The sequence below is a fragment of the Carcharodon carcharias genome, chromosome 17, assembly GCF_017639515.1.
Source record: "Carcharodon carcharias isolate sCarCar2 chromosome 17, sCarCar2.pri, whole genome shotgun sequence".
NCBI classification, from domain to species: Eukaryota; Metazoa; Chordata; class Chondrichthyes; order Lamniformes; family Lamnidae; genus Carcharodon; species Carcharodon carcharias.
In genome coordinates this window covers 17,495,244-17,513,838 of record NC_054483.1, presented here as the reverse complement: position 1 = coordinate 17,513,838, position 18,595 = coordinate 17,495,244, and positions in this window count along the sequence as shown.

The following is an 18,595-nucleotide window of genomic DNA, read 5'->3' as shown; positions in this document are numbered from 1 at the left end:
GAGAGGGGGTGTGCTAGGCCATGAGATTACAGATTGTGGTTGAGTACAGTTCTGCTGCTGAAGATGGCCCATAGTGCCTCATAGTTGCCCAGTCTTGTGTTGCTAGATCTGTTTGAAATCTATCTAATTTAGCATGGTGGTAGTGCCACACAACACGATGGAGTCTTTCCTCAATGTGAAGACGGGACCCCGTCTCCGCAAGGATTGTGCAGTGGTCACTCCTACCGATACTCTCATGGACAGACGCACCTGTGGCAGACAGGCGAGTGCCAAAATTGGGAGAGCTGTCTGAGAGACTAGTCAAGCAACATCCTGACAGTCATACTCCCAGAATCATACCTTATAGATGATGTCCCAGATACCACCATCACCATCCCTGGAGATGTGCTGTCCCACTGACAGGGCAGACCAAGCAGAGGTAGTGGCACAATGGTACATGGGTGGGAGTGAGTTGCCCTGCGAGTCCTCAACATGGACTCCGGACCCCATAGTCTTATGGCGTCAGCTCTAACATACGCAAGCAAATCTGCTGATTGCCATGTACTACCCCACCCCCTCAGTTGATGAATCAGGGCTCCTTCACATTGAACACACTTGAAAGCAGCACTGAGGGTGGCAAGGGTGCACAATGTATTCTGCGTGCGGTATTTCAATGATCATCACCAAGGGTGGCTCGGTAGCACCAGTACAGACTGAGTTGTCCGAGTCCTGAAAGACATAGCTGTTTGACTGCGTATGCGGCAGGTGGTGAGGGAACCAATAAGAGGGGAAACATACTTGACTTCATCCTCACCAACCTCAGATGCGTCTGTCCATGATAGTATCAATAGGAGTGACCACTGCACAATCCTTGCGGAGACAAGATCCCATCATCACATTGAGGAAACATTCCATCGTGTTGTGTGGCATTACCACAGTGCTAAATTAGATAGATTTCAAACAGATCTAGCAACACAAGACTGGGCAACTATGAGGTGCTATGGGCCATCTTCAGCAGCAGAACTATACTCAACCACAATCTGTAATCTCATGGCCTAGCATACCCCCTCTCTACCATTAGCACTAAAGCCAGGGGATCAACCCTTGTTCAATGAAGAGTGCAGGAGGGCATGCCAGGAGCAGCACCAAGTATACCTAAAGATGAGGTGTCAACCTGGTGAAGCTATAATACAGGACTACTTGCATGCCAAACAGCATAATCAGAAAGTGATAGAGCTAAGCAATCCCACGGTCAACACATCAGATCTAAACTCTGCAATTTTGCCATATCCAGTCGTGAATGGTGGTGAACAATTAAACAACTCACTGGAGGAGGAGGCTCAACAAGTATCCACACCTTCAATGATGGGGGAGCCCAGCACATCAATGCAAAAGATAAGGCTGAAACATTTGCAACAACCTTCAGCCATAAGTGCCAAGTGGTTGATGCATCTTGGCCTCCTCCGGAGATCCTCAGCATCACAGGTGCCAGGCTTCAGCCAACTGGATCCACTCCACGTGATATCAAGAAATGGATGAAGGCACTGGACTCAGCAAAGGCTATAGGTCCTGACAATGTTCTGGCAATTGTATTGAAGATTTGTGCTCCAGAACTTGCCACAACCCTAGCCAAGCTGTTCCAGTGCATCTACAACACTGGCATCCATCCAGCAATGTGGAAAACTGCCCAGTTATGTCCTGTACTCAAAAAGCAGGACAAGTTCAACACAGCCAATTATCACCCCATCAGTTTATTCTTGATCATCAGTAAAGCGATGGAAAGGGTCATCAACAGTGCTACCAAGTGACACTTGCTTAGCAATAACCTGCTCAATGAAGCTCAGTTTGGGTTCTGCCAGCATCACTCAGCTCCTGAACTTGTTACAGCCTTGGCTCAAACAAAGAGCTGAACTACCAAGGTGAGGTGAGAGTGACTGCCTTGACATCAGGGAAGCACTTGACCGAGTGTGGCATCAAGGAACCTTCCAGGAATATGCCAGGTGGTGGTGTTCCCATCTGCCTCCTGCCCTCGTCCTCCTCGATAGTAGTGGTCGTGAGTTTGGAAGACGCTGTCAAAGGAGTTTGGTGAGTTCCTCCAATGCATCTTGTAGATGGTACACACTGCTGCCACTGTTCATTGGTAGTAAGAGCGAGTGAATGTTTGTGGAAGGGTTGCTTTGTCCTGGATAGTGTCAAACATCTGAGTGTTGTTGGAGCTGTACTCATCCAGGCAAGTGGAGAGTATTCCATCACACTCCTGACTTGTGTTTTGTAGATGGTGGACAGGCTTTGGGGGGTCAGGAGAGTTACTTGCTGACGGATTCCTAGTCTCTGACCTGCTCTTGTAGCCACAGTATTTATATGGCTAGTTCAGCCCAATTTCTGGTCAATGATAAGCCCCAGGTTGTTGATAGTGGGGGATTCAGCCATGGGAATGTCATTGCATGTCAAGGGGCGATGTTTAGATTCTGTCTTGTTGGAGATGATTATTGCCTGGCACTTGTGTGGTGTGAATGTTAATTGCCACTTGTCAGCCCAAGCCTGGATATTCTCCAGCTCTTACTGCATTTGGACATGGACTGCTTCAGTATGAGTCAAGAATAGTGCTAAACATTGTTCACTGATGATTGCACATCCCCACTTCTGACCTTACTACGGAATTGCCGAGTAATGATCCATCTTGGTATCCTCCGGAAGTCCCCAGCATCACAGATGCCAGTCTTCAGCCAATTCGTTCACTCCACATGATAATCAAGAAAGGGCTGAAGGCACAAGTCAGGGATGTGGTGGAATGCACTCCACTTGCCTGGATTAGTGCAGCCTTCAACAACAATCAAGAAGCTTGAAACCATTCAGGACGAAATATCCCACTTGACTGGCACCCCATCCACAAACATTCACTCCCTCCCCACCATGAGTGGCAATAGTGTGTATTACCTACAAGATGCACTGCAAGAACTCACAAAGTCTCCTTAGGCAGGACCTTCCAAGCCCACAACCACTACCATCTAGAAGGGCAAAGGCAGCAGGTTCACAGGAACACAACCACCTGGCTACAAGCTACACACCTTCCTGACTTGAAATTATATTGCCGTTCCTTCACTGCCGTTGGGTCAAAATCCTGGAACTCCCTCGCTAACAGCACAGTGGTTGTACCTACACATGGACTGCAGCGGTTCAAGAAGGCACCTTCTCAAGGGAAATTAGGGATGGGCAATAAATGTTGGCTTGCTCAGCAACACCCACATCCCATGAATGAATGAATAAAAAAAAAATTACTGCCAGAGAGGGGCAAACACTGCTAAAGAGAGACAAACACCACCAGAGAAACACAAGCACTGCCAGAGACAAGAGTGGGATGGAATGTGGGCATGATTCCAGCAGTGAAGCAGTTAATGAAATTATGCACATCTCTCGTTCTGCCTCTTCAGGGAAACCATACAGTTATTTCCAAATATTGTGGACATCATAAAATCACCAGAAGCATCTGTCAGCACACCGAGCTGCTATTTTCATTGTCCAATAGCAAATTTACACAGTCAGGAACACCTGGGCCGAATCCCCTGTTTGACTAATTGTCGTGGGACAGTAGCCTGCATTTGTCTTCGCTAGGGTTTCCTACCCTCCTTCCCAAACATGTGGTTTCACTTTTCTCCTCTGGCTGCAGGAAATAACAGGACAGTGAAGGCAGAAAAATGATTTCTCTTCCAAAAGGTTGCCTCCTCCGAGGCCGTTCCAAAAATAACGGGCCACGTGACGAGCCATTAATCATTCCACGAGTACCAGCTCGAGCCACGGGGTCCTCGTCCTGCGGTGCTGCCTTTGCAAGAGCCTGAAAGTAGGGCGGGGGGGTGGTGGGTGGTGGTTTGAAGACTCTCTGCAAATTTAACCAACCAATACCCGACCGGGCAGCGCGGTGGCCCTAGGAGGCCCTTTGATAACCCGTGGCTGTTTTCAGGCGGAGGCAGAACCAAGGCGGCGGGAGAAATGCGCCACCTCGTTCTAAAAGAAGGCGATGCCCCCCCCCCCGGTGCACGTTGTAAACTGGGCTCTTTTATTCCGGCAAATACACGGACGCCTAAGTTGCTGCGCTGTTCGGTGCAGGTGTGGGTTGGTCATATGATCCTAACAGACAAGGGAGATTCAAAGCAGAAGACATGGAAGGTGCAGCAATGGTACACAAGGGGGGCGGGGAGGGAGGAGGGGAGGGGGAAGGGGAAAAATACTTATGTAAAATTGGGTATCTGGATTTGTGATTTTATTTTACTGTTTAGGGTGGCCTTAAACACCTCCCTGGAGCTGTCAGCCGTGACTCAGTTGATAACACTCACGACTGAATCAGAAGGTTGTGTGGGTTTAACTCTGACTGGAGGGACTTGGAACACAAAATCTAGGTTGGCACTCCCAGTGCACGACTGAAGGAGTGCTCCCCTGCTGGAGATGCCGCCTTTTAAGATAAAACGTGAGGCTTTGTCTGCCCTCGCTCTCAGTTGGAGGTGAAAGTTCCCTTGATGCTGTTTTGAAGAGGAGGAGGAGAGTTATCCCGGGTGTTGTGTCCAATATTTATCCCTCAACCCAATGTCACAATAACAGTTTACCTGGTCATTATCGCACTGCTGGTTGTGGAATCTTACTGTGTGTTAATTGAATGGCACATTTCCTTCATAACACTGCCAATATTTCAAGGCCATGATTTTTCGGATGGCGAGGTTTCCCTTCCCGTCATCCGAAAGAGTCGTCAGAGAACACACTCCTGTAACTCTTTCGAGTACAAACCCGTTTCCATCTGTTTCAGATGAAGTTACATTGTTTCATAGTTTGCCATTGTGAGATTTGAACTCTTGATAATCTTTTAAATGAAAACCAAATCAACAAAATTGGGATAAATCAGGCACAGCCCCTAATTCAGGTCAGCCGTAAAACCAAGGACAAAAATTTAAAGGAACCTTACAAACTTTAAATCAAAATGTGATTAAAGGGGTCAACAAAACACCCCAGTCCCCGCGGTGCCCACCAAGTACGGAAGGCCTCAAGGGTGCCAGCAGACACCGCGTGCTCCCTCTCCAGGGACATCCGGCAGCGAACGTAGCCGCGGAAGAGGGACAAACAATCGGCGGGACTCCCCTGTCGATCGCCCGCTGCCTGGACCTGTTAATGGCCAACTTGGCCAGGCCCAGGAGCAGGTTCACGAGGAGGTCCTCCTCCATTCCCGACCCCCTTCCGCACCGGGTGTAGAATATTATTTAAATGGAGAGAGACTACAGGAAGCTGCACTACAGAGGGGTCTGGTTGTCCTTGTAACTCTTTCGAGTACAAACCCATTTCCATCTGTTTCAGATGAAGTTACATTGTTTCATAGTTTGCCATTGTGAGATTTGAACTCTTGATCTTGGGGTTACAAACCCAGTACCATAACCACTTGGCTATTTAGGCCAAGCCAAGTTTAGGCTGGATTTGAACTCTTGATGTTACAAGCCCAGTACCATAACCACTTGGCTATTTAGGCCAAGCCATACAGACTGTGTAACTCTTTCGAGTACAAACACGTTTCCATCTGTTTTCAGATGAAGTTACATTGTTTCGCCATTGTGAGATTTGAACTCTTGATCTTGGAGTTACAAACGCAGTACCATAACCACTTGGCTATTTAGGCCAAGTCAAGTTTAGGCTGGATGGAGCACAGTCCTGAAATGGTCAATAATTGGCCACTGAAGGGCCTCAATTGGGGCAAGGGCAGACAGGCCTCATGCGTCCCAATGTAAAATTGCAGAGAGGTCGGGGCAGGCAGGAACCCGACAGGAAGGCCATCGACAAATTTTATGCTCACGAACCCCCACCTACAAACCTGGCAGCAGGGAAACATAAAATTCTGCCCCACAAGGACTTCATTAGCTGAAAAGCACTTTTAGAGATCCTGAGCAGGTCCTTCCATTTTGCCCATTTCACATTGGGGTTCAATGGTTAGGTTCCCAGTTCTCTGGTATTCTGGTGGGATTGTCACGTGATCCACTCCCCACTTATCTTGAACTTCCCCACCAGCCTTTTTCTGATGGAAATGAAAAAACATACTTTGTTTTTAATGACCCAGTGGTTTCTCTCAGGTTTCCCTCAGCAATGGCCAGGAGATTAATCTTTAATTCCTAGAGACGCCACTGGTTGCCCTCTGTTTGCTCACTCAAGTAGTAACATTTCATTTGTGAATATTGGGTAGGTTCACAGCCAAGTCTGATCCTGCTCTTGCCCAAAAACCTCGTGTGCACTTCCTCAGCAGTAGGTGGGAGGGGAGGTGAGATCAGAAGCAGAGACCTGACTAATTTTTTCTATCTCTCACGCAAAGACACTGAGGCCAGTTGGAGTATCCCTACTGCAGCCCCAGCTCAGATTGGTCAACTCAGCACAAATCATGATGAAACCTAGAACCTTCCTGCTGTGTATGGCTCAGTATCAAAAAGGGGTGATACTTTTCCCCAGAGGTGGAACCACTGGGGTTTATGGCACTGCTTTTTTGGACGTTGGTTATGTTTCTCCAGCCACCCTGTTCCAAACCCCATACTTATATCTGATGTTCCTGTCCTATTCCCCAACTTTACACATTGTTGTGCCTCTAAATTTAGCAACTGAACCATTAAGGCAGCCAAGACGTTGCCTCTTTTGAACTTTTGTCCCTATTCCTGTAAGCTCATCCATCCAAACCCTCTGAGAATGTGAGTTCCTCCAATTCTGATCTCTTGTGTATCTCCAAATGTAATCACTCAGCCATTCGTGGGCATACCTTCAGCCACCGAAGCTCTAAGCTTCACAATTCCCTCTTTAAACCTTTATGTCACACAGGACACTGAGATAATGGTTTGTGTGTGTCTGGGAACGACAGAGCCCTGGTTCTAAAAACTGCAAAACAAAAATACCTGGAAAAACTCAGCAGGTCTGGCAGCATATGTGGAAAGGAGCACAGTTAACATTTCGAGTCCTCATGACTCTTCAACAGAACTAAGGAAAAATAGAAAAAGGGTGAAATATAAGCTGGTTTGGGGGTGGGGTGGGGGGGTTTGGGACAAGAAGAGCTGGATAGAGGGCCAGTGATAGGTGGAGATAACCAAGAGATGTCACAGACAAAAGGACAAAGAGGTGTTGAAGGTGATGATATTATCTAAAGGAATGTGCTAATTAAGGGTAGAAAGCAAACTGGAGGAACAGCACCTCATCTTCCGACTAAGCACTTTACAGCCTTCCAGACTGAATATTGAGTTCAACAATTTTAGATCATGAACTCTCTCCTCCATCCCCATCCCCTTTCCGATTTTCCCCCTCCTTTTTGTTTTTTCCAATAATTTATATAGATCTTTCTTTTCCCACCTATTTCCATTATTTTTAAATGTATTTCCATCCATTGTTTTATCTCTACCTTTTAGCCTTTTTCGATTCCTTCACCCCATCCCACCCCCCGCCCCCACCAGGGCTATCGGTACCCTGCTCGTCCTGCTTTCTACCCTTAATTAGCACATTCCTTTAGATAATATCACCACCTTCAACACCTCCTTGTTCTTTTGTCTGTGCCATCTTTTGGTTATCTCCACCTATCACTGGCCCTCTATCCAGCTCTTCTTGTCCCAAACCCTCCCCCCCCACCCCCCCACACGTTAAACCAGCTTATATTTCACCCCTTTTCTATATTTCCTTAGTTCTGTTGAAGAGTCATGCGGACTCGAAACGTTAACTGTGCTCCTCTCCACGGATGCTGCCAGACCTGCTGAGTTTTTCCAGGTATTTTTGTTTTTGTTTTGGATTTCCAGCATCCGCAGTTTTTTGCTTTCATCTAAAAACTGCACCTGTGCAACCATCCAGAAAGTCTGCCCCAGACTCGGGAGAACTCCTGAACATCTCATGCCTATGTATGTCAACAATTCCCAGCATTTTTCTTGTCCTTTATCACAGGACAGCATTGTCCAAATGACAGGCCTATCCTCGCAACCACAAGATTCGTGAATGTATTAAAACCAAATGATCATGTAATCGAGGGCTTTCACTGTTGCTAGAGATGTAACAATAGACTTGCCTCATAACGCTCCTCGCAGAAACCTTCCACAATCTTCTCAAGTGATAAAGAAAAACACATCAAAATAGCAATGAATGTAAAGAAAGAGGAAGGCAGGGAAAAACAGTTGAGGAACTGAAGAAAGAGTTGCATTTATATAGCATTTTTCACAACCTTGCAATGTTCCAAAGAGCTTCGCAGCCAATAAAGTACTTTTTGAAGTGTAGTCAGTGTTGTAATGTCGGAAATACAGCAGCCAATTTGGAGAGAAGAAATGAAATATACAGCTAATTTGTCATCCCTGTGGTCAATGCAAGAATAGCTGCAGAGAGGCTTTTCCCAAAAATGTCCCCTTGGTCTTTACATCCATTAACAATAACTAGCAACTAAAATACAGATTTTACAGCAAGAACCTATGTGATATCTGGAAATTTAACCCAAAGCGCTTGATAATAAATCAAGGGCAGACATCAATGGCACACCTAAATGCTACCAGGCATTGTATTAATATGATGCAGTTTGTCTTGTGTAAAGCAATACAGCTGGTAACTCAGAATCTCAGATTGGGACATGAAGATTGGCTGCAGCTTTCCCTACATTACAACAATGACATTTCAAAAGTACTTCCTTTTCTTGAAGTGATTTTGGACATCCTAAGGTCGTGAAGGACACTATACAAATGCATATAAAGTTCTCTCTTTCTTGCATTTGTACAGGGAAAGTGTAAAACAATAATGGGACAGGGATAGGAGGTACTGGATGATAGAAACCAACACCACTTGTAAGACAGCATTTTTAAAAAATAATGCTTTGTCAACAAATATCAAACAGAGAACATCAATACGACATATTTACAGTCCCTGGTGATATATAGGCCTCTCAATCATGCTTGCGCTTGATTTATTAATGAGTATTATTAGACTAATTAGATTAACTAGTTTAACTAGATTTATTCCGGAGATGAGACAGTTGCTCTGTGAGGAGAGATTGAATACAATAGGCTTACGCTGTCTGGAGTTTAAAAGAATGAGAGGTGATCTCATTGAAACATTCAAGATTCTGAAAGGGCCTGACCCAGTAGAGGCTGAGTGGTTGTTTCCACTGGCTGGAGAGTATAGAACAAGGAAATATAGAATCAAAATGAGAAGTCAGCTATTTAGAACTGAGATGAGAACAAATTTCTTCACTCAGATTTCTTCACTCAGTGAGCTCTGAATCTTTTGAATTCTCTACCCAAGGGGGTTGTGAATATGCAGTTGTTGAGTATATTCAAGGATGAGATCGATAGGTTTTTGGACTCTAAGGGAATCAAGGGATATGGGGATCAGGCAGGAACACATTTGAGGTCAAAGATCACCCATGATTTTAATCAATGTTGGGTAAGTGAGTGAGGTGGGTAGGTGGGTGAATGGTAAGTGGGTGAGATGAATAGGTGGATGGGGAGCTAAGTGAGTTGGTGCCATGATTTTATTTAATGGCGGAGGAGGTTCAAGGCGCTGTATATCTACTCCAGAGCCTATTTCTTATGTACTTGTTAGGATTTTGGATTTTGTCCAACAATCCATTGCCAGATATCCATTACCACTGTGGCTGCAAAATCTGTATTTGTTTTTAAACAATGTTATTTGCAATTTTAGTGGTATACCCAAAGAATCTAGGGAAAGACATAGAGAGCCAAATCTTCTGATCTCTGGATCGTCAGAGACAGGACATATGACAGAGATGTGCCTCAGGACCCTGTGGGAATTGCCCAGGACTTTTCAACTTTTGATGGGCAATTCCCTGCTCCCCATGCTGCTCCGTGAATGTCTCCAACTCTGAGCTTGAGCTGGAGAGTTTGGACAGTTCTCCTACTTACCAGAATCGTTACCCAGGAAATGTTAGGCAAATTAAAACTTAGTCTCACATCTGGGTAACTAACAACTGACATCATCACCCATCACCCTGCAACCAACTCCCTGACTAAACCCTCTACCAGACCCCACGACCCACCCCGACCACCCAACTAACCCCCCAAACTGACTATCCCTCCCGACCATCCTCCCAACCCGATCCAACTACCTAACCCCCACCTGACCAGACCTGATTACGTCTGAACCGCCCCTCTATTCTCCCAACCTGACTACCCCTGACCATCCGGCTAACCCTAAGCCCCGGAGTAGACCTGACTACCACCCACCTACTACTCGCCCACCTACCACTTTATTCCCTTTTCTACCAATATACCCACTTACCCACCTATCTTTTCAGCCACCTTATCCACTTACCCATCATATTTAGCCACCTACCCACTTACCACTTCACCCGTCTACCCACCCTTCCCGATCACTCATCCACTAACATTCAAACTAGACCATTAAGTTTACTATATTGCAGCATTCAGCATAAAAAGGGGGTGTGCTTGTCTCCCCCGACTCCGGTCCACTCTGACGGAGTTCTCCAAGGGATGCTGCTCTATGTATTTCTGTGAAAGCCAGGCTTGGAATGTCACAGTACAAAAGTGGAGCAGTGTCAAGTTGGGGGAATTTTCGAGCAAAGCGACAATCTGATGATCCGGGCCAAAGTTTAACGATCAGTATCCTCTAGTTTATATCTCTCCTTTGACTCTGATGGGAATGTGACAATGACAATCAAATTTCAGGCTGCTGAGAGGATGAGTTAGAATTAAAACTCTAGACACCAATGAAAGATAAATGAATCCATGCACATTCCCTCAGCAACCCCTTTCATAGTCCCAAATCTACCTAACATCTGAAGCTGTTCCCGAATCTGGGAAGTTCTCTCAGCACCTTTCCCACATCCCTGGACCTGGATATAAAAAAGAGCCTCTCGATTTATTGGCTATCACTTTCTTACTTCAACAACAGCAACAACTTGTATTTATACAGTGCCTGAAATGTAGTAAAAGGTCGCAGAATGCCTCACATAGATGTATAAAGCAAAATTTGACACCATACTACATAAAAAGATATTAGAACAGATGACCAAAGAGGAAGGTCAAAGAGGTAAATATTAGACAATAAAAGAGAGAAGGAGTGACAAAGAGGTTAAGGAGAGGAATATCAGAGATTTGAGCCTTGGCAGTTGAAGGCATGACCATCAATTGTGGATCAGTTAAAATCGGGGATGCTTGAGGGGCCAGAATTGGAGGAATGCAGATATCTTGGAGGTTTGTAGGGCTAAAGGAAGTTACGGAAATAGGGAGGTGAGCGAAAAGGGAAGGATATGAAAACCAGTATGAGAATTTTTTAGATGTGGCATTACTTAACTGGGAACCAATGTAGTTTGTGAGCACAGGGTGATGATTGAACAAGACTTGGGGCGAAATCACCCGGATTTGCATGAAGTGCAGGAGCGGGCGGAAATAACATTTTACTCACCAACCACAATGGTGGCTTTTGATGTCTTATCATCCCAATCTCACCACATAAACAATTCATCCTCAGGAAGCACGCCGTTTTGACGGCAGGTGAGATCTCATTTGCCTGCCATGCCATCATCTTGCCGCTTCATTATGCTGAGCACCATATTTAAAGTTCAGCCTGTCAGTGCTTCTAGCCCAGGACTGCTGCACAGAAGACATGGCCCTGAAAGGCAAGAAGACTGCAGCCCATCAGTTTAATGAGATGTCCCTCAAGCGCCTTTTGGACGCAGTGGAGGCCCGTCAAGATGTCCTCTACCTTCTGGCCACAGGAGGGGCAGCAATATCACTAATCGAGCATGGGAGGCGGTGGCAGCAGTGGAGGACAGCCAACCATTGCTGAAAAAGGAAGAATGATCTCTGTTCCACCAAGGTAAGTCACTCTTCTCATCACTCTCAACAACACACACACAAACCACAAGGATCTCACTCACTGCTAGTTCAAGGGACATCACCATTCACCCTCTCACACACACCTTCATTGTCCTCATCCTATCCATGAGATCATTCACCACCCACACATACCAGACATACTTATCATCTGGCCTGGCAGACGTCCTGCTTACACTCTCTCCATCTCTATTCATGCAGGACAAGCTGGCACACAACAAAAAGGAGAGGTCGCAGACTGGTGGAAGAATGCCTGAAATTAAGGTCCTCATGAACTTTGAAAATAGAGCCATCCAGCTGGCCGGTGAGGATCTGGACTGTTCCGTATTGCCGTTGAGGTTGGCGGTGCTCTACCAAGTGAGGATCCAGTAATGCAACATCTATCACACAACCATGCTGTGAGTGATGTGTCCTGTTCTGCAATCCCCTGCCATGCACTAATTATTTCTCCATGCTTTCGCAGGCATATCTGGGAAACAGCCAACAGAGTCCATGGCCCAGGGCCTCCAATCAAGCCCCGAAGAAACCTCTGAAGAGGAATCTGAAAGCACCTTCATTAAAGACCCGTAACAGCACTCACCCACACCCTCCATCAGCACAGTGGGACCTAGCTTTAGATCAGCCTTGGGATCACAATGTGATGAGCACATCGCAGGCAGCGGCAGGGATTTTCCAGGTTCTGGTACTTGAGGACTGCTGGAGGCCAGAAATCTGCTCAGTCCAAGCCAGATGACAAGCCTCTGGACTCTGTAATGTCTGAGTTTCTGGAGCTGCAAAGGCAAGCTCGGGAAAATCAGGAAGAGAGGAGTCAGTCCACCTTCAATCAGGCCGAGGTGATAGTGCCAGCATGCCAACACACTGAGGTCAACGCTGGTAGGATGGCAGCCGCCATGGAGATCTTGGTCCAGGACATCGGTCCTGCACTGCTGCGTGGGCTGAACTCCATGGCTCCACAGGCCGAGGAGGGTGCCACTGCCACACAGCAAAACCCTGAAAGCAAGCCAGGGCCCTTCGGGTCTCAGCCCTCCAGAGGACACCGGCCACCAGGGCAGAACAGTCAACAGGCTACCTCCACCTCCATTGTGGATGTCGGTGGGGGTAGGGGGCGGGGGGTGGGGGGGGGGGTGGGGGAGACTTAGCGGAAGGGTTAGGAATATTAAGATGTCATTGCACAGCCTGGGCATGGGTATTAATCACTTGTACATAATGTTCACTATTGTAAATTAACTCCCAAGAATGGCCCCTTGTTCTGATGAGCAATATTCATGTCACTCAGCTGTGAAACCTTGGTTCCCGCACAAGATAAAGGCAGGTGTCTCAGTCCATGGCCTGTTCCCTGTGCTTCATGCAGCCTTCAGACCAAAGTGATGGTCCGGCCTCACACTCACTGGACACATTACTGATGCCTGCACCTCGATGGTACTGTCATTGCTGCCAGAATGTCGTGAGCAGGCGTCACAGAGTTCAGCCATTCTCGCTATGTGCTCTCAGCACCTTTGAGGTGGGGCTGGCCCCCTCATCTCTTCAGCATTTGTATCCAGTGACGGCGTGCTCTTGAAGGGTGTTATGATACGGCAGGTTGTATTTGCCAGGCTGACCAAATCCACAAGGAAATCTTAGCCACACTACCACTTTTGTATTTATAAATTTGTATTTGTTACGCGAAGATTTATGCACTGAATTCAGAAGGAATGAGTCCACTAACGCCTTTAGAGATTTTAAAAATTAAATTAAAACATTTATTAAGAAAAGAATAAAACACAAGATTACAGTTATACAGTTATTTAATATTACTACAATTCCACACTCCTAACTACACACCCCTTTTAAGGCACAGTCCAAAATAGATTTTAAATTTATAGAGACAGTCCAGCAAGGTTACCACAAGCACCCACTCAACAGTGGAATTCTAAAGGCTTTTAACATACCTTTGGTTACTGGAACAGGAGACTCCTGTAAAGTGACTAGAGGCTTTTCCCCAAGTCTGTTTCACATGGTGTACCTTTCAAATCTCACATGGCCACACCTCATACAGCCTTCAATCCTTCGTTAAATATATTTCTCCTTCTTTGTAAATCCCATTGTTCCCCATGTTTTGGACTTTACATTCCTCATATTATAAAAACCTTTTATGTTGTCATTATGGTCAGCACTTTTGTGAAAAATCAGTGTAATAACCTTGCCAAATTTATCTTGCCAGTCATAAAAACCTTATCATGTCTCTAATTTAATTAAATCAGCCACAAGCAGACCAACACACACAAACACACACACACACACAAGCCTACTTTACAACATCCCACAATAAAATTATGAAAAATACAGTCGTTTTGTGATGGGGACATGTGTTGAAGGCTGACAAAGGATCAGGAACATTTAAAGTTTCACAGCTGCGTCTCCATTAAATGACCCTGATCACAGAGTGCAAGCGAGATGCCCTCGGCCAGACAGGAGTTGGACATTCACAGAGGCTATGTGAAGATCTATGGAGTGTCCTCACTGCTTGTCATCATCTTCCTGGAATCAAGTGACTATTGGGACCTCCGCTGCATTGCCATAACAGGAGCCTTTTCATGGGGGGTATGTGTGCTGCCATAAGCCAGACTGGAGTCAAACGTTCACAGATGCAATGTGACAAACTGTGGTATCTCCTCACTGTATGTTGTCATCATCCTCCACAAATTTAGCAGCTATGAGGGCCCCCCAAGCACGCCTGTCTCACCTGGCCAGTGTGATGGTCTCAACACTGTCATCGTCGCCTCGAGGGCCTCCTCACTCTCATCCCCGTCGATTTCCTTCTCATCGGAGGAGACCTCCCGCTCCTCCATCTCCTCCTCAGCCAACTCCTCTCCCTGTTGTAGCGCCAGGTTGTAAAGGGTGCAGCAGGAGACAGCAATGTGTGACACCCTCTGTGGACTATTTTGCATGGCTGCACCAGACTAGTCCAGGCACCGGAACCTGATTTTCAGCATCCTGATGGTTTGCTCCACCAAGGTGCAAGTTGTAGCATGAGCCTCATTATACCTTCGCTCTGCTGCAGTCTGAGGCAGCCGCAACAGGTGTCATGAGCCACGTGTTCTGCCAGTAGCCCTTGTCCCCGAGGAGCCATCTCTGCAGCCTCTGCGGACCCTGGAAGACATTAGGGATCTGTGACTGATTAAGAATGTAGGAGTCGTGGACACTCCCTGGGAACGGTGTGCAGACCTAGAGTCATAGAGGTCTTTTGCACAGAAAAAGGCCTTTCAGCCCATCGAGTCTGCGCCAGTCAAACAAGTACCTAACTATTCTAATCCCATTTTCCAGCACTAGGCCCATAGCCTTGTATGCCATGGCATCGCAAGTGCACATCCAAATACTTCTTAAACGTTATGAGGGTTTCTGCCTCAACTGCCCTTTCAACCAGTGAGTTTCAGATTCCCATCACCTCTGGGTGAAAAACTTCTTCCTCACATCCCCTCTAAACCTCCTGCCCCTTACTTTAATTCTATGCCCCATGGTTATTGATCCCTTCACCAAGGGGAAAAGTTCCTTCCTGTCTACCATATCTATGCCCCTCATAATTTTATACACCTCATTCATGTACCCCCTCAATCTCCTCTGCTCCAAAGAAAATAAACCCAGGGTCTATCCAATCTCTCCTCATAACTAAAACTCTCCAGCCCAGGCAACATCCTGGTTCTGTTGAAGAGTCATACGGACTCAAAATGTTAACTTTGTTCCTCTCCGCAAATGCTGTCAGACCTGCTGAGTTTTTCCAGGTATTTTTATTTTTGTTTTGGATTTCCAGCATACGCAGTTTTTTGCTTTTAACATCCTGGTAAATCTCCTCTGCACTCTCTCTAGTGCAGTCACATCCTTGCTATAATGTGGATTCCAGAACTGCATGCAATTCTCTAGCTGTGGCCTAACCAGCGTTTTATACAGTTCCAGCATAACCTCTCTGCTCTTACATTCTATGTCTCGGCTAATAAAGACAAGTATCCCATATGCATTCTTCACCACCTTATCTACCTGTCCCGCTATCTTAAGGGACCGATGGACATGCACACCAAGGTCCCCCTGATCTTCGGTACTTCCCAGGGTCCTAGCATTCATCATGTATTCCCATGCTTGTTCATCCTGCCCAAGTGCATCACCTCACATTTATCCGGATTAAATTCCATTTGCCACTGATCAGCCCATCTGACCAGCCCGCCTATATCCTCCTGTAATCTAAGGCTATCCTCCTCACTATTTACCGCCCCACCAATTTTCATGTCATCTGCAAACTTATCGATCAATCCTCCTACATTCAAGTCTAAATTGTTTATACAGACCACAAACAGCAAGGGACCCAACACCAATCTCTGTGGAACCCCACTGGACACAGGCATCCAGTCACAAAAACACCCCTCGACCATCACCCTCTGCTTCGTGCCACTCAGCAAATTCTGGACCCAATTTGCCAAATTGCCTTGGATTCCATGGGCTCTTACCTTTGGTATCAGTCTCTCATGTGGGACCTTATCAAAAGCTTTGCTGAAGTCCAAGTAGACAACGTCAAATGCATTGCCCTCATCTACACACCTGGTCATCTCTTCAAAAAATTAAATCAAATTGATCCGACAACTCATCTGCCTTATTCGTCAGACTCCTTGCATTAAAAAAAATACCATCCAATCTTGCCAAATTTCCTAGTGCTTAACTGGCCTGTAATTTCTATGCCTTCCAGACTCACTTGCTCTCTCTTCTAATTTTGGCTGTGCGTCTCCCCCTGCTGAACCTCCTCTCAGGATCCCATCCCCCTGCCAAGTTAGTTTAAACCCTCCCCAACAGCACTAGCAAACCAACCTGCAAGGACGTTGGTCCCATTCCGGTTCATGTGCAACCCGACTGCCTTGTACACATCCCACTGCCCCCAGAAACAGTCCCAATGTCTCAAAATCCCTCCTGCATCATCTCTCCAGCCAAGCATTCATCTGGACTAACCTTCTATTTCTATACTCACTAGTGCGTGGCACCAGAAGTAATCCAGAGATTACTGCCTTTGAGGTCCTGTTTTTTAATCTACTTCCTAGCTCCCTAAATTCTGCTTGCAGGACCTCATCCTTCTTTCTATATATGTCGTTGGTACCAATATGTACCACGATCTCTGTCTGTTTTCCCTCCCCCTTTAGAATGCCCTACAGGCCTTCAGTGACGTCCTTGACCCTGGCACCAGGGAGTCAACATACCATCCTGGAGTCACTTCTACAGCTGCAGAAACGCCTGTCTGTTCCGCTTACTATCGAGTCTCCTACCACTGTTGCTCTTCCCCTCCTTTTCCTCCCCCGCCCGAGCTGCACTCTCCAGAGGAACTGTCACTCTCACCGTTTTCCAACACAGAAAAACGGTTCTCGAACGAGATGCAGCCTGGGGATTCCCTGACTACCTGCCTGACACCGTTCTTCTGACTGATGGTCACCCATTCCCTCTCTGTCTGCACTTCCATAAGCTATGGGGTGACCACATCTAAAAATGTGCTATCCACGAATCTCTCAGCCTCGCGGATGCACCTCAGTGCCCCCAGCTGCCGCTCAAGCTCCGAAACTCGGAGCTCAAGTAGCTGCAGCTGGTGGCACTTCCTGCACACGTGGTCGGTCACAGTGCAAGGAGCATCTAGGATTTCCCACATGTTGCAGGCGGTACATAACACGGGACTGAGCTGCCCTGCCATGCCTCTAGTTGAAAAGAATCCCTTACTTTATGTCAAATACAGTAAAAAAAACATTTAATTATTTATGTACTTTAAATAAAAACTAGAACTCTTACCTTTCCTTGGCTTAATCTATTTTAAACTGGAGAAAAACACTTACCCACTACTCACCAATCAGCTCTTACCTTTGCGCTGATGTCACTTTTTGAAGCTTCCCAGCACTCGTGCTGGTTCTGATCTCTCTGCTGCTCTCTCGCATTTGTGGTGGTCGCAATCAGCGAATGGAAGCCCTTGCAGTTGACGTAGTTGACCGCTTGTTGCAACGAAAATCAGAGCGCCACATGAGGGCAGTCGATGGCACCCTGCACCTGTGGGAAACCTGAGATCCGGGCAAATCCAATCCCTCTTGCATCCTGGCTTCCCTGGTACTGGGCGAAATGCATAAAGTTGTGTGTCCTCGCGAAGATGGCATCCGTGAGCTCATGGATGCAGTTGTGGATGGAGGCTTGTGATGTCCCAGATGTAAAAATTGAGCACCGCGATCACTTTCATGGCCATGGGCAGTGGATGGCCTCCATGTCCCGTGGCGCCAAATCTTGCAGCAGCTGGCATATATGACCAACTCCAGTTCCCTAGACATGTGCGGTGTTCGGCGACACTAGTTCTCGGTCATCTGCAGGAATGAAAGTTGGAGTCTATAGACTCTGGGTCTAGCTAGGCACCGACCAGTGACAGCTCACTATGGCTCTTCAGCGGCATGTGCAGGAGCCCCAGCTGCTTCTTCCTGAGGGTGCTGCTCTTCCCTCTGCTCAGCCAGGCATCCCTGTCACTCTCTTTTCCTTCATCTCCGTTCTCTGTACACCACGAGGCATACAGCTAGGTCACCAGACTCCATGCTCCTGATGTAGTCCTCCTGCAGGATGAAAGTGAGACATGTGGGTTAGCTTGGGTTTTCTAAGAGCCTCTCTTGGTTAAGTATAAATGCCCCTTAATGCATCACAGAGAATGCTGGCCAACACTTGGATGGCCAGACCTTACTGCGTTGCATGGATGCCCAAGGCCCAACCCACCATCACCCCACTCCACCTGACTGATTGGC